This window comes from Leopardus geoffroyi, chromosome A3 (genome assembly GCF_018350155.1).
Source record: "Leopardus geoffroyi isolate Oge1 chromosome A3, O.geoffroyi_Oge1_pat1.0, whole genome shotgun sequence".
NCBI lineage: Eukaryota > Metazoa > Chordata > Mammalia > Carnivora > Felidae > Leopardus > Leopardus geoffroyi.
Genome location: NC_059336.1, coordinates 61,567,746 through 61,585,423, shown reverse-complemented (window position 1 = coordinate 61,585,423; position 17,678 = coordinate 61,567,746). Strand labels below are relative to the sequence as shown.

At 41.5% G+C, this 17,678-nt stretch overlaps 1 protein-coding gene across 1 annotated transcript in view; it reads left to right on the top strand.

Moving 5' to 3' along the window:
* The window catches only part of CNGA3 (cyclic nucleotide gated channel subunit alpha 3), a 75,292-nt gene that overhangs the window by 17,386 nt on the left and 40,228 nt on the right, over window positions 1–17,678 (top strand). The gene's annotated exons all lie outside the window — the stretch shown is intronic.

Below are 17,678 nucleotides of genomic sequence, written 5' to 3'. Positions count from 1 at the left end.
CAGGATCCAAACCAAGATCATGTTGCATTTAATTGTCATTAATCTTTAGTCTTCTTTAATTTAGAACAGTCCCTCAGTCTGCTTGTCTATCTCTCTATGTATTGTCTTTCATGACTGACGATTTTGAAGAGTACACACTTTATTTTGAAGACTGTCTTCATTTCCTCTTTGGGTGAGGAGAAATTTTTATTTTGATGGAATATAATGTATTGGAGTTTCTTTATGGTTAGGGCCTTTTTTTTTTGTCCTAAGAAAATTTTGCCTACCCCCAAATCATGAAAATATTCCACTTTTTTGTTCCTATGCATTATGGTGGTAGCTTTATATTTAGGTCTGTGTATGGTTTTTCTCAAATTAAATTTCCTATGTGGACTGAGATAGGAGTTGAGATTTGTTTCCATTCATACAAATTCCAGTTGTTTCATCACCATTTCCTAAAAATGAATTTTATTTCTCCACTGAATTGCCTTGGCACCTTTAGTAAAAATCAATTGACTGTATGTACATGGAATTTCTACTTTGTCCCACTAGGCTGTTCCTTATGCCAATACCACACTTTTAATTGTGCTAGCTTTATCCTAAATCTTGAGATCAGGTAGTATAAATCCTCAAGTTTTGTTCTTCTTTTTCAAGATTATTATGTATAGTCTAGATTCTTTGAATTTCCATAAAATTTTAGACTCCAGTTTCTTCAGAATAAAGCCTATTGGGATTTTGATTGGGATTTAGTGAAATTTTAAATCAATTTTGGGGAAAAATCTTAAAACTGCTGAGATTTCATAAGAGTATACCATAACATAGTATATCGTTACATTTATTTAGGTCTTTAGTTTTTTAGCAATGTTTTACAAGTCTTGCACATAGTGTTAGGTTTATTCTTAAATAATTATGTCTATGACACTGTTGTAAATGGTATTTCTAAAATTTCATATTCTGTTTTTTGTTGCTAGAATATATAGAAGTACAGTTGAGTTTTGCATCCTGCAATCTTATTAAATTTACTTATTCTAATATTTTTTATAAATTAGATAGGGTTTTCTATGATTATTCTGTCTTTGGATAATGACAGTTATCTTTTTCTCATCTTTATGCCATTTATTTCATGTCTTTTTTTTTTTTCCTGTGCCGTAGTGGCTGGGACTTGCACTACAATGTTTAATACAAGTGCTAAAACTGAACATCCTTGCCTTGTTCTTGATCTCAGTCTTCAAATTAAGCATATTATTAACAGTAAGCTTTTCTAAAATGACTTCTATAAATCTGAGGAAGTTCCCTTCTACTTCTGATTTGCTAAGAACCTTCCTTTTCCTTCTTTCCTTCCTTCCTTCCTTCCTTCCTTCCTTCCTTCCTTCCTTCCTTCCTTCCTTCTTTCCTTCCTTCCTTTCTTCCTTCCACATGAGTGTTGAATTTTGTGACATTGACCATATGTCCTGAAAGTCTAAAATACTTACTATCCAGCCCCTTAAGAAAAAGTCTCTGATCCCTTCTCTAGATAAAAATATAAAAGATACCCTGGTTCATTATATGTATATCAGTGTGGATCTAATCAAGAGACAGAAACCACACAATAATTCAAACAGGAAATGATTAAAATAAAGATTATTAAGCATAAGATGTAGGAGAGTTTACATGGCACTACAGGACTGAAGGAGAGTAACCAAGGAAGGACAAACTTGGAACGGGGATCCCCCTCCCCAAGACTGGCATTTAAACCTTGTTGGAGCTGGCATAATTGAAGCTCAATGTATGTCAGAGAAATTCATGGGTTTGCACAGACCTGAGGTGGCCTGCAGTTCCTGAGCCAGAAGGAAGCAATCCCCAGAATGCAGGTAGGGCAAGCCACAGCTAGTGGCTGGCCACACAGGAGTGCAGAAAAGGTGGGGGCATCGGTGTGAGTACGAGGCTGGAGCTGTGGTGCTTGTATCAAAATGGTTGTGGCACCAAAGGGTCACAAGAGACAAACCTGGGGGGTGTGAGGCTAGGGAAGCAGAGAGAGTTGGAATACCATTACAGGCAGGAGGGCTGCACATTGGGTGTCCATGCTGAGACAGGTGCAGGAAGGTGACCACCAGGTCCAGCTGGGGCTGGGACATCATCAAGGAACTGTATATTCTAGGCATGTGGCTGAAGCAGAGCACCACTGGACATTCTCACATGTCCACATCAATCGTGCAGCCACCAGAAACAACATAGTCCGCTCCTGCTTCAGTGTTTCTCCAGCATCCTCTACTGAGAAAGCTTACCATCATGCTCACTGTAAAATAAGAAATGCTTAAAATAATTCAATGCTGAGAAGTGATGAATTGATAACTGACATAGCATTGTTGAAGAATGGAGTATCCTAGGCAATCAAGTATTGGACCCACCGATATTCTATTAGAGATTTCTGGAATAAAAGTGAGAAGTAGGTACCTTTTTTATCAGATGAGGAAACTGAGTCCCACATTAAATTAATTGTCTACACCAATTGTATTAAAGAGTTAATATTAAGAATAAAAATATATGAAACTATCAAAAAAGAGTAGAAATCATATATGTGAGGGAATTATGCATTCTAGGCTTTCAATGAATTAAATGAATCTAAGTGGGAAATGTTTGCAAGTCTCTACAATAAATATTATCATAACTCAAAAAGGCAAGCAGACTGGGGGAAATATTTTCATCAAATAAGCTAGGAGAAAGTCTCTGTCAGTATTGCACAAAAAGCTCATGAAAATTGAAAGGAAAAACATCAACTTTAATATAAATGGGCCAAGGACATGAATAGATGATTCACAAAGAGGAGACACAAGTAGCAAACAGACATAAGAAAATGTTCAACTTTACTATCTCTTATTGAGATGCAAATTAAAACTATAATGGGGTGCAGCTTATGAACAAAATTCGAAAAATAAAATAGAATGCTGGTAAAAAAAAAACTGGTGGAACTGGTAAATGATTGATAGCAATAGAAATTGCTAAAACTTTTCTTGAATTCAGATGCTTATATCCCTAGAGTATATTCTGGGAATATAACCTGAGGAAATAGTTACAAAAAATAGGAAAAAATGTTTCTTGGCAGTTGCTTAAAGGATTGGAAATGGGAAATAATTTAAATGTACATAAAAATGTCAATAACTATATAAATCATTCTATTAATTGTGTAATTCATTTGGTCATGATCATGGCTAGTGGTAAATAATTTGGACATTGACCTAAAGTCACTGGAAACTAACACAGTAAGATAGGCTATTTCTCAAGATATAACACCTAAATAAAAACTAGAATAACAAAATTGTATTTACATGTTAGTATCACCATGAAAGAGAATGATGTGTATGTGAAGAAAAACTAGAATATAACATAAAATGTAAAATTAATTTATTGAACTGATTTTAAAGTTCTATTATGAATATAATTTTGCAATGCAACCCTTCTTTAAAATGTGGCAACCAAAATGAAAATAATCCAGGTATGTTGAAAAGAAAATAGCTGATCAAGACTCATTTTTGGGGTGCCTGGGTGGCTCAATTGGTTAAGCTTTTGACTCTTGGGTTCAGCTCAGGTCATGATCTCACAGTTTGTGGGATCAAGCCCCCACGGGACTCTGTGCTGGCAGCATGAAGCCTGCTCGGGATTCTCTCTCTCTCCCTCTCTCTCTACCCCTCCCCCATTCAGGCTGTCTCTGTCTCTCTCAAAATAAATAAGTAAACTTAAAAATTTTTTAAAGACTCACCTCTTTTCTACATTATATACTTCTATTAAGTCAGCATTGTCTGTCATTAGCTTTTTGCCAGTTTTTGTGGAGACATGTCATTCTCAGGCTTCACATCATGGTGAATGAGGTCTGCCAAGCAATGTCTCCTCTCTCTGTATGTGGATGGCTGATTATTTTGGACCCTGCTGCAGAACCTTATATTTGTTCCTGTTATATTTTTTTCTCAGTCTGTATATTCAGCCCATCATTAAAAGCCCTCAAGATTTTTTTATATCCTGATTTGCACTCCATATTTGCCATATTTCCTGAATGCATGTTAGCTATACATCCTATCCACATTAAAATATACAGAAGATTCCATACATTTACCCAAGGCCTTGATGAAAATGTTGACCTGAGCAGTACTCAGCCCAGGGCACGTCCCATCTACGAATGAGCACCTTTGATGACATTCAGATTACAATTCGCTAAAATAGCCTTGTGTCCAGTACACATTTGCCAGCTGTAACAATTAGAAAAGGTGATTGTCCTTCTTTTGTAGATGGAAAATGAAGGTTGTAGGTTTAGAGGAAAGCTCAGGTGATTTTACTGAGCCCGGACCAGGCTTAGCTGTGATAGGGACCAAGTTTGCCCTCAGTATTCAGCATTTGTCACCCAGACCTTTGCCCCTGCCCATCCTACCTGCCCCTGCTGTGGTATCTGTGCCATCATACCCTTATTGGTCTCCAGGGTCATCAAATGCTTCCCTCAGTCACATGCTTCTGGAGTTATTTGCATTTTAGAGCTTCACCTCCTGGCTTGGTGGGTGGAGCATGCGACTCTTGATCTTGGGGTTGTAAGTTCAAGCCCCATGTTGGGCATAGACATCATTTAGAAAACAACAACAACAAAGTAAAAGGGATAAAAATTTGAAACTAAAAGGATGAAGTTCTGATGGTGGAATTCCAGGCACTGATGGTCAGATAGATTTGGATGGTCAAAATGTGTAGCTTCAGCCTCTTCTGGACTGCCTTTGAGGCTCCAGAGCCTCACCTGACTCCGCCAGAGAGAGAGGGAGATAACAGACTCCACTACCTACAAGGCTGGCCTGAAGGGGCATCTTCAGGGGATGAGGTAGATTAGATCTCTGAAGACCACTCTCCTCCATAGCTCTTAATCATATTTGGACAGAATTTACAACTCTTCAAATCTCATTAATTTAACTTTATTGTCCTTCTATTTTGTCAACTGCCAGGTAGGTGAGGGAAACATACCATCATTTTTGTTGCCTGAGAAGCAGAAAAGGGAGCCTTAAAAACTGAAAACCACGGCCTCTGCCACAGCAGGGTCTTTTCCCCCTGATGACTTTGCACTGACTGAGAAAATGCCTGGGGAAATTTATGCATCATTGTTTCTCATGTGAAGCTCACCTGCCTCTGAATAAATATTTTATTTCCCAAAAGCCATTCCTGCAAATTGCCCTATCATTTGCCAAGGATCTAAACCATCTGCCAGAGTAAGCCCACACTCTCCTCCTTACTGATAACTGGGCTTATCTGTTTGCATTTCTACTTATCATCTGCTAGTCTGGCTTATCTCCTTATCAGATTGTGTGTTCTTTAACACACTGGACACCGTATTTAATGTGCCTTTCAAGTCTAATCTATAAATATCAGATCCCCAGCACTTCTGAAATTTGTTTGGACTGGGTAGATTTTACACAAAGTAGGAAAAATTTAATTCCTCCCCCCAATTTTTAAAATCAAAATGTATAATATGCATCCAGAATAAATAGCGAAGTGTATATTTACACAGTAAAACTGAAATAACTATAGCTAGAAACAACAATATCACTGAATCCTAAGATTGGGGGGAAAAGCAAATCCCAGACTATGTAGACCATAATCACATATTTTCTAAAATTTAAAAACAATTAGGGGCACCTGGGTGGCTCAGTCAGTTAAGCCCAACTATTGATTTTGGCTCAGGTCATGATCTCATACTTCGTGAGAGCCTGATTGGGATTCTCTCTCTCTCTCTCTCTCTCTCTCTCTCTCTCTGGCCTCCCCTGCTAATGCTTCCTCTCCCTCTCAAAATACATAAAAAAAAACATTTAAAAATTTAAATTTAAAAACAATTAAAACTATATCTTACTGGGGAGTCCCCTAAGCCACACCTGTTCATGCTCATGCTTGAACTCAATCCCTCTGGGCATGGCTAGTATTTACCCTTTTATTTTTCAGGCAGTGAAATCACAGGCAGGTAGAACTAGTCTCACCAGGTTCCCTGGGTCCAGTCTTCCTCAGCTACTGATGCCTGGGTATCACCTTTTCCCATACAGAACCCTCCTCATTTCCTTAAGAAATATTGACTGAGGCTGAAGCAACCTAGGATTCACCTAATCCTCCCCCACTCAGATATCATCCACCCAGTTAGGATGAGGAAGTGGTGCCTTCTCCATAGCTCTCTTCTCACTGATGTCTCCCTATTCTGACACAGGCTTTGGGTATCTGAGGATCCCTGTCCTGGGTCTCTTGGTGCCATGGACCTCTTAGGACACCCCACTCACTCATCTGGGATTGCTTGGTGCTAATTGTATACTGCATATTGACAAAGGACTTCTGTCCCTTCCATGCTGTGCCATATATATTTGGTTGCACTTCAGATGAAACCTGAGCAATAGGACAGACCCCTAGAGGCTACCCCTGAGTCTTCAGCCAAATCTGGACCCTCCTTCCTGACAGCCCAGGATCTTGCTACTGGATGCCCTGTGCAGGCTAATTCACAGATATCCCCTCTAGGCTCTTTCTGCTCATTTTCAGTCTCAGTTTATCTGTTTGCACCTTACAGGTATGGAAAATTCTTCAGTGATATCTATTGCCACACATATCATTTCCCAAGGGCCAATTATGTGCCCAATCCTGCAACGGATGTTCTACCTCATTTTGTCAGATTCAGTGCACTTCTCCACTTCATGGTTAATTTTGTAAGGTCTTATTTCCCTCCTAAGATCTTAGGAATGGTCTGCATTTCAAAAACAAAGTCCAGAGGGATTTTTCACTTTCAGAATTGTGCATTAAAATTGTCTCATGGTAACAACTACCTTCCCCAATATCCGTATGTAAGATTCTTTTGAAGCTCTGAAATGTTTCTGGACAACAAATGATAACCATCTGCTTCCAATCTTCCCATCCTTTCCTATGGGAAACAGCTTTAACTTGTAGTGTAAATTACTGGGATTAGAGAAAATAAAGTATTTCCTGACAATGAGGGCTGTAAAAAAAAATTGCACAAGGTAACTGATGTATGTTGGAGAGTCTCTGGATTAAGGACACCAAAGGTCTTGATGAGGCATCATCTCATGAATTATGTCTTCTCTTGTGTTAAATCCACTTCATATTTCTTCCAGAAGCCCAAATGATAAAATAAGAACTCTCCTCTCCAATTTCTGTGGCTTCAACTTTGTTTTGTTGATTCACCATTTCCATTTATTTGCTTTCCCACTACCACAATCCCTTAAATCTGAACAATTAAGCTTGACTTTTCTTTGGGGAAATTTTTTCTGGGTTTTGCTTCCCTTCTTTAAGGTGTGTGTGTGTGTGTGTGTGTGTGTGTGTGTGTGTGTGTGATTCTAATTTTTTATTTCTCCAGTGAATAATATACACTTGATCTCTCCAAGTGTTGCATGAACTCGAGAACTTAAGCTTTCTAAAGACAATCTGTTCCATGAATACATAATTATTTTAATGTTTATTTATATTTGAGAGAGAGAGAGAGAGACAGAGTGGGAGTGGGGGAGGGGCAGAGAGAGACAGAGACTGAATCCAAAGCAGGCTCCAGGCTCTGAGCTGTCAGCACAGAGCCCCAGGCAGGGCTTTAACCCACGAGCCATGAGATCATGACCTGAGCCAAAGTCTGACGCTTAACTAACTAAGCCACCCAGGTTCCCCTTCATGAGTAGATAATTTAATAGATATGTTCAGGAAATATCATAAGTTACAAATCCTCAAAGAAGCCTCTCCTTTTCAGGCTGCTGTGGGATCTGCTCCTGCAGTTTCTTCCCATAAGGGTGTCAGCCATGGGGACCTGGAACCCAAGAGGCTTCCAGACCTTGTCCCAGACAGGAAAGCTGGATTCCTCCTGGGACCTGCTCCTGCAATTCAGGACCAGAGAGTGAAGGGGAGGTGCATTTAGGTTTTCATCCTTGATGGAGAGGTGTGTCCTTAGACATATGCTTTCTGTGGGGAAAGTGAGTCTGGAGAAATGTGGAGGCTTTGTTGTTATTTTCTGCAAAAAGAGTTTAAATTCTTTTGGCTGGATTGGTGAGTTTTAATTTTTAGTTCAGGGAAGCTGGTGGTGTCTGCTGTGGTAGAAGGAAATAAATCTCTGCAAGGAGATATCCCTAAGAGAGATTCGTTTCTAAAACCCTTCCTAAGATTGCAAACAAGTTTAAGGGGATATATATTCCCACCTTTAAACTTCAGACTCCCAGATCTCCGCTGTGTCCTCATCCAGTGTGTATTACATTACTGGTAAAACATCTCAGGAAAGAGTCCAAGGTGGCGGGAGGCTCGCGGTTAGAAGAGTCCAGAGTTGACAGGCAGACTTTTCCTGTTTTCTTGCTCCTGGCTCGCCCCCTCTTCCCTTGGAGGGGATGCTGATACGAATGAGCGGCTTCTGCCTCTTCCGGGACCGCCTTTGAGACTCCAGAGCCTCACCTGACTTTCTCAGTGAGAGACAGGGAGGCAACAGACTCCTTCCGCCGTTCGCAGAGGAGGGTCCTGGGGCCGAAGCGTGGGGGAGGGAGCGAGGCCAGAGCTGTTATCCAGAACCCAGAGGGAGCGAGCAGCAGAGACTCTCTGCCAGACAGAGGCGCATCGCGGAGAACTCAAACTTTGTCAGGTAAGGATTTTAGGGTCTCTTGAGCTGGGAGTTTTTAGGGCGCTGGGAGGTCTGCTGGGTCGCTGATTCCATCCAGCCCGGAGATGGGTTAAAGAAGTCTTCGCAGGGCAGAGGGGTGGCTGAGCCCAAGTGCAGGCGCGGCTCTGTCCGCAGCCCCCGGTGCTGAAATGGGCCGCTTCTGGGCGCGCGAGAAAGGGGCCTGCCCCGGCATCTGTTCGCAACCCCGGCACACACACACTCCTCCAGCCGAGATCACAGGACAAAGCTCTCCGCTGTCCCCAAGTCCATCACACTCCTTACACTCACATCCGGCAGCCGCGCTGGGCCGATCCGGGCTGAGCCGTCGGGGCAGGAGGCAGAAGGAGCTGGACTGTCTCCCGCTAGAGACAGGAAGGGAGTCTGGCCACGATGCTACCCTGGAGACACCTCCCTAAGACACCTTGTAACCCAGATGCCTGGCCACGCGCCTTCATGGCAGCCTGTCCTGGAAGAGGCTCTCTGGCCGCCTCGTTTCTGCGGCTTCAGATCTGGGACTAGAGCAGAGTCTCTCCGAGTCTGCGCCAGGCTTGGGGCAATTGTGTCCATGGGCTTGGAAGGAGCAGGAGCTAGGGAGGTCAGCAGACTGGGGTTGAGGGACTGCCTCCGCTAGACCCAACTCAGCGTTGGGGATCCAAAGAGACATGTGGCTGAGGAGGAGGCAAAGAGTTCATATTATTTAGTGAAGTGAGCAGTCACTGTTTCTATTCTATTCTTTCTTCCTTTTTTCTTTTTTTCTTTTCTTTTCTTTCTTTTTTTTTTTTTTTTTTTTTTTTAATGATGGACTCGTAATCTACAATCGTGGCCAGTCGGTGCTTGGGGGCTTAGTGTTTAGGTATGGAGGAGAAGGGGCAGCTGGCTCTCTGATCCCTTGCAATCCCCTAACCGGATAATCATATGGGCTCTCTGTCCTTGTCCTCAGGCTTTTCTCCTCAGCTCAGCTTCCACCCCCACCTCCAACACCAGAGGGGGCTAAGCCAGCTGGTCCTTGCTCTGGCCATCCCAGCAATCTCTGGCAAGGGCTGGACTAGGTAACTAGGGGGATGGAGGGGTGTTTCATTTTTCTCCCCTTTAATTCCTCAATTCATAACTGCTCTACTTTATGCTGTTGTCGAGATTTTAAACTTTGTCATTCTAAAGCGGCTATCTCCAGCTAGACATGAAATGTGGAGGAGGATGAAAGGAGGGAAGAGCAGAAAGGATCCGAAATCCCCCCCTGGGCCCCTGGCCATGGGTCCAGCGCCTCCAATATGCAGTTTACTTGCTCAGGACTCCCAATGGGAGCGCTGCCACCTCTCTCCTGGAAAGGAGAGACTTTATGGTGGATGCTCCTCACCAAATCTTTCAGACAGGCAAACTGGGGTCAGTGCAGTCCTTGGCACCCCAGACTAGTGGGCAGTTGCCCCTCCACCTGGGTTCAATCTCCCTCCTAGAGTGGGCTGTACAGACCCCTAACTTTATGGACAGTCTGCCAGCAACTACCTCCCCCCACCACCCTGCCTTCCCTCAGCATATGCGCACGTGCGCGCACACACACACATTCATTCATAAAACCCAGTAACAACATCATTGTCTGGGCACGGAGTCACATACTCCCTCGGAGAAATCATTGGAGGGGGCAGTGAAGAGTTGGTCCTCTGAGAAGGGAGGTGACTACTATTGCCATTGCTCTCTGTACCAGGTCTTGTATGACAAAGTCATGGATTCTTGAAAATTCTGCCAGGCCAGGGAACCCCATTGGGATTTCGCTGAGCTGGTGGGAGCTCCTTTGGCAGGAATGGGGGCCCTTTCTTCACATGAATGCCCAAGCACGTGCACTTTTCCTCCTCAGCCTCTGTTCATCTGTAAATGGGGTCCTTGCTGGGCGCAGGATGCCAGGATAGAGTGAATAGCTGCTCTGTGGGTAACTGACTGGCCAGAGCAAGATCTCAGTGACTTTAGATGAGACTTTGGCCAGGACTGCATGTGCCCCATGCCTTTGATGTGCCCTTTTTTTGCCTTTTCTGTCCTCATTCATTATTTGCCAGCAGTTGCTCTGCCTGGTTAATAATGGTTGCCATGGTGGCCAATCTCCCGTCGCCATGGTACCCAGGAGGTAAACAGTTGGAAGCTGTAGAGGCTCTTCCTTAACTCCCCCAAACTGTGCAGGGGCTGTGGGTTTCCTGGAGGAGTGGGGAGAAGGATGGCAATGACCAGGGTGAAGACCCCACACACACACACAAACACACACTCATGCCCTGCCTAGAGGCCTCTTCACCTGAAATCTTCTCTAATCCCTGCCAACCACTGTGCCCTCCAGGTTCAGAGGGGTCAAGCTTTTATTCTCCATGCCCAACTGCATACACTGAGACCAAGGGGTAAATGGTTTTCCCTCTGACCTAATTACTATCAGGTGCACACTAACTACTCCTGAGTACAAATCACAAGGCTAAGTCCAGTGGGAGATAGAATTACTTAAACAAACACAGTCCATGCTCTCTGGACATCACAGTGTAGTGTGGGAGACAAGCCCTTACATTCTCTGTTAGCTGGGCTCTGCTCTGGACTGAAATAGAGGTCATAATAATGCCCGGAAAGTAGAGAGAGGTGCGAGTGACTGACTTCCAGGGGAGGACATACAGGAGTTGAAACTTAAAGGACGATAGGAATTTCAACTGGCAAGAAAGAGGGAAAACCTCTCTCTAAGCAGAGGGATGAGTAGGACCAAAGATGTGTGGAGTCATCAGGAGAGGGTAGGTCCTACTCTGGTAACATACAGAACCTCTTAGGGGCTAGCCCATTCATCGCTTATGCAATTTCTGAGGTTAGGAGGAACTGGGGGACTCTGCATCATGGGACGAGTCCACTGGCCAGAGCCTGTTATTCAGTCCTCACCTGGCCTGGAAGGGAGACCAAGAAATACAGGAGGCCAAAGGTGAGATTGGGTGAGCCTGCCAATAGGAGGGACAAGAAAATTCATGACACACTTCAGGAAAGCATGAGTAATTTGGGTTGAATGGGAGCTACCCCTTTAGGCTGATAAGATCCAGGTTATGAAAACTCTTGAATGTTAGGTTAAGACTGCATGCTGGAGAAAACAGGCAATCTCTGAAAGTTTCTGAGTTATGTGATTCAAACTGCCTTTTATAAAGACCCTGGTGTTAGTGCAGAAGATTCATTCATTCAATCAGTCATTCCATACCCACTGAGAACCTCCTAAGTGCCAAGCCTTGGATGGATTACAGACGTGAGACAATTATTTCAACAATCCTGGGTAGGGAGGCCAGGGTCTGGACAGAGTGGGGGAAGAAGAGGCCAGGATGCCCACCCTCGCTTCATTTCTGGATTAGTGAATGAATGAGTGGAAGGGGACACAGGGGACAGATAGTAGGTGATGTAAGTGACAGGACTTGGGGATTTGTGATCTGGGGAAGTGAGGAAGAAGGAGGAGTGGAGGCTCTTGCTGGGTCATCAGTTGGCTTGGGTGTCATTCCTGGTGTTAGCAAGACAGGGCTCAGGGGAGAGGGGGAAATTTTGAGGTAGTTGGGCTAGTGCCATTCAGTATAGTTTTGTACCAATGACACTCTTCCTTGGTTATGCCGCACCCTCACACACTGCACCCTGGACTTCATCTAGTCGCCACAGCACTTTATTTGCCCTCTTTTGCAGATTTCACACATTCCCTCTCTCTTGCATTGTAACAATGCTCTGTAGGGGTTAAATTCAAACAGGCTTTTGTATGCGTGTTCTGCCACTAGATGACTTTGAACAAGTTATTCAACCATTCGGAGTCTCAGTTTCTTCATATGTAAATTGCAAGTAATAGTTATAATACCTGCTTCAGTGGGTTGTTGGGAGGAGTAAGTGAAGGTAATTGGAGTGAATTCCTGGGCACAGTACCTGTACAATGATTGATCAAAGTTAGATATGAACATCTTATTATTTTTCATAATGACAGCATATTACTTTTATAATCACATCACAAAAATTAATTAAAAAAAAAACAACAGTTTACCTCTGTGCCCACAGCTAGGCTCGGTGAAACAGGTCCTTGGGGAGGGAAGGGAGGTTCCTTGCCTGGCCTTGTTTGCCCTGGCTGTGTGTGTGTGTGTGTGTGTGTGTGTGTGTGTGTGTGTGTTGGGGGGGTGGGGGAGAAGGGATTCTGAGGAGAGCATTTATAGGGCTGGCTACAGACATATGGGTTCTCCAGCTCTAGCAACATCTGGAAAGCAGTTACATTCTCTTGGAATCTCAATGTGAGCAGCTGAATCTTATTGCAAATCACTTAGAAACTGAGTACACTTAAAGTGGAGGAGGAAACCAGAGTCCCCATTAATTCCGAGTCATCTCTGCAGAAGACCAAGACACTTTCTAGGCATGAGACAGGCCTCTGTCTGGTGGTTGAGTAACATAATTGATAACCTTGTTACAAATTCAGATCCTTTCATCCCAAATCTCTTCCTGTTCTTGGGAACAATGTTAATTTTTTCTCAGACAGGAATTGAAAATCTGCACCTGGTGTATGCAAACTTGCCTTTGCTTGCGTTATAAAAATGCATAGAGTTCAGAAGAGAGAGAAATCCACCTCACGGCCACTCAAAGGTTTCCTTGGGAAGCCAGACACAACAACCTTAGCTCGGACTCTCTCTCCATATCTTGGTGTGGGGACATTCATGGCTTTGCCTATCCTCCACTCCGCAGAAAGGGGAGAACATGAATTCTGAACTCCATTTCCCCTCATCACCTCAAAGCTCAATTTGAGCTTCTGGATACACCCTCATGGTCTAAGACCTGAGCTGCCCTTTTGGATCTTTATCAGGAAGATGGAGGCGGCTTTGATACCTACCAGTCCCAGAAATTGGGCTTGTTTCTTGAGAGGCAGGAGATTGACTTTGCAGGCTCTAGGACTCAATTGCCTGCTATAGTCCTAACTGTGTGAAACATGCACCTTGGTTTACTCAACTGTACGATAGGGATAATAACTTACCTCGTAGGGTGATTGTGGGGATTAAATGAGTTTGTCCATGTGAATCATGTGAAACTGTGGATCAGTGCTTGGCATAGTGTGAGCCCTCAACAATGTGACCAATATCATTATTATTAATGTGATATTTTGACATTTCTCCCCTTTATTACATTGATATTTTGCGAGTTTCTTATAGCAGGTATTGTTAATTTTGCATTTTAAAAGCAGCTTTGCTATTATATTTAACATTACTTTTTTAGAATTAGTTCATAGGCCATAAAAGTCATCCATTTAAAGTATACATTTCAGTGCTTTTTAATAATCTTCACAGTGGTGCAATCATCGCCACAATATAATTTTAAAACTTTTCAACACCTCCAAAAGAAACTCTGTAGCTATTAGCAGTCACTCTTTTTTCTGGCCACTCCCTATCCCAACCCTTTCCCCAAGCAACCACTAATCTACTTTCTATCCCAGTGAATTTGCCAATTCCGGACGTTTCATATAAATGGAATTATACAACATGTGGCTTTTTGTGTCTCGATTCTTCCACTTAACATAATGCTTTCAAGGTTCATCCATGTTGTAGCATGTATCAGTATTTTGTTCATTTTCATTGCCAAATAACAGTTCACTATGTATATACACCACATTTTGTTTATCCAGTTATCAGCTGGTGGACATTTAGGTTGTTTCCACTTTGGGGCTATTATGAATAATGCTGCTATGAATATTCATGTATAAGTTGTTGTGTGGATATATGTTTTCCTTTCTCTTAGGTATATCCTTAAGAGTAGAATTATTGGGTCATATGGCAACTATGTTCAGCATTTTGAGGAATTGCCCCACTGTTTTCCAAAGTGACTGTACACTTACATTCTTACCAGTAGTGTATGAGGATTCCAGTTTCTCCATATCTTTACTAACCCTTGTTATTGTCTGTATTTCTATTATAGCCATTGTAGTTGGTATGCAGAGGTATCTCATCATAGTTTTGATTTGCATTTCCCCATGATTAAATATACTTATAATCATGTGCTTGTTGACCATGTATCTTCTTCAGAGACATGCCTATTCAAATCCTCTTCCCAATATTTAATTAGCTTGTCTTTTTATTATTGAGTTGTAACTGTTCTTTATATATTCTTTATATATCTATACCGTATCAATACATGATTTTAGAATATTTTCTCCCATTCTATGGGTTGTCTTTTTACTTTCTTGATGGTGTCATTTGATGCAGAGGTTTTCTATTCTGATGGAGTATAATCTATTGTTTTTCTCTTTTCATTTATGCTTTTGGTGTCATATCTATGAAACCATTGCCTAACCCAAGGCCATGAAGATTGTGTTTTATTCTAGGAATTCTATAGTTTTGGCCCTTACATGTAAGCCTATGATCCATTTTGAGTTCATTTTTGTGTATGGTGTATATTCTTTTGCATATGGATATTCAGTTTTTCCAGCATTTGTTAAGAAGACTATTCTTTTTTCCATTGATTTCCAATTGATTGTAAATGTGGGATTTATTTCTGGACTCTGAATTCTATTCCATTAATCTATATACCTATCCTTATGCCAGAACCACACTATCTTGATTTTTATAGCTTTGCAATAGGTTTTGAAATCTGAAAGTGTGAGTTCTCCAGCTTTGTTCTTCTTTTTCAAGATTTCAAGATTGTTTGGCTATTTGTGTCCCTTGAATTTCCATGTAAATTTAGGATCAGCTTGTCAATTTCTGCAAAAATTCCAGCAGGGATTTTGATAAGGATTGCACTGAATCTGTGGATAATTTGGAGAGTCAACACCATATTAATAATATTAATCCTTCCAATCTATGAGCAGGAAATATCTTTCCAATTGTTTATATCTTCAATTTCTTTCAACAATGTTTCATAGTTTTCAGTGTACAAATCTTTAATTTCCTAGGTTAAATTTCCTAGGTGTTTTGTTCTTTTATGCTGCTATTATAAATGGGATTGTTGGGGCACCTGAGTTGATTGAACATCTGACTATGGCTCAGGACATGATCTCACTGTTCGTGAGTTTGAGCCCTGAGTTGGGCTTTGCACTGACAGTACCGAGCCTGGTTGGGATTCTCTTTCTTCTCTCTTTCTGCCCCTCCCCCACTTGCATGCTCTATCTCAAAATAAATAAACTTAAAAAATGGGATTGTTGTCTTAACTTCATTGTATTATTATTCAATGCTAATGTATAGAAATACATTTGATTTCTGTATGCTGACTTGTATACTGCCACACTACTAATCTTATTTATTAATTCTAATAGTTTTTTGGTGGATTACTTAAGATTTCCGATATACCAGATCATGTCATCTGCAAATAGAGATAATTTTACTTTTTCTTTTCCAATCTGGATGCTTTTATTTGTTTTGTTTTGTTTTTTCTTGTCTAATTGCCCTGGTTAGCAGTACAATGTTGCATGGAGGTGATAAGAATGAATATCTTTGTCCTGTTCCTGATTTTAGGGGAAAGCATTCAGTCTTGCACCTTTAACTGTGACATTAGCTGTGGTTTTGTCAAGATGCCCTTTATCAGTTTAAGGAAATTTCCTTTTGTTCTTACTTTGTTGATTGTTTTTATCATGAAAGCATGTTGGATTTTGTCATATGATTTTCTTATGTCTATTGCACTCATCATGTAGTTTTTGCCATTTAATTAATATGGTGTATTACATTGGTTGATTTTGGGTGTTAGATCAACTTTGCATTCTTGGGACACGTATCACTTAATCATGATATGTGACTGGATTTTTGTTCGCTAGTATTTTGTTGAGGATCTTTACATCATAATGTAATTTTCAAAGTGCCCTATCATATAAGTTCTGATATTCAAGTTATATTGTACCATGTCCAGAGAATTTTGACATTATAGAGTTTTGTCATTTCTGCTTTTGGAGCTCTAGAATGTTTTTATTTCTTCCAATAGGATCACATTCATGCACAAACAATGAGAGGACCTTAGACACAATATTCGCATTCTACAGTTCTGTTCCATCATGAAACTTTTGAAATGGAAGGACCTTTCATGATCAACTGGGCCTTGGTTTTCAGCTCTGTTCCACAGAGTTCCCTAAGGTTTTCTGTGCACACTTTAAGTTTCTTTATGTATATTTAAATAATTAAAGAACCCAAATAAAGATAACATTGACATGTACCCCCTACCAAAATTTTTTAAATTTTTTTTCATGTTTTTACTTATTTTTGAAGGAGAGAGAAACAGAGCATGAGCGGGGGAAGGAGAAGGGGCAGAGAGGGTGGAAGGCACAGAATTCAAAGCAGGCTCCGGGCTGTCAACACAGAGTCTGACACGGGGCTCGAACTCACCAACTGCAAGATCATGACCATCATGAGCCCAAGTCAGATGCTTAACCAACTGATCCACCCAGGTGCCCCATCCCTACTAAATTTTAATACACTGGAAATCATGGTCAAAATTAACTTGTGTCCCACTGATTGTCTTTTTTTTTTTTTTTTTTTTTTTTTTTTTTTTTAGAGAAAGAGAGAGAGAGAGGATGAATCACAAGCAGGCTCCATGCCCAGCACAGAGCCTGACGTGAGGCTCAATCCCACAACACTGATATCATGACCTGAGCCAAAATCAAGAGTCAGAGGCTCAAATGATTGAGCCACCCAGGGAACCCATGTCTTTATTTTTTAATTGAAGTGTAGTTGATGCACAATGTTACATTAGCTTCAGGTGTACAGCATAACAATTTGACAACTCTATACATTATGTGATGCCCACCACAAGTGTAACATCATCTGTCACCATACTATACTAGTATAATACTATTGACTATAGTCCCTATGCTTTACCTTTTATCCCCATGACTTATTCATTCCATAACTGGAAGGCTATATCTTCTACTCCCCTTCACCCATTTTGCCACCCCCCACCAACCATCAGTTTTTCTCTGTATTTATGGGTCTCTTTCTATTTTTTTGTTTGTTTTTTGATTCCAAATGTAAGTGAAATCATATGATATTTGTCTTTCTCTTTCTTTTTTTTCAATTTTTTAAATATGAAATTTATTGTCAAATTGGTTTCCATATAACACCCAGTCCTCATCCCAACAGGTGCCCTCCTCAATGCCCAT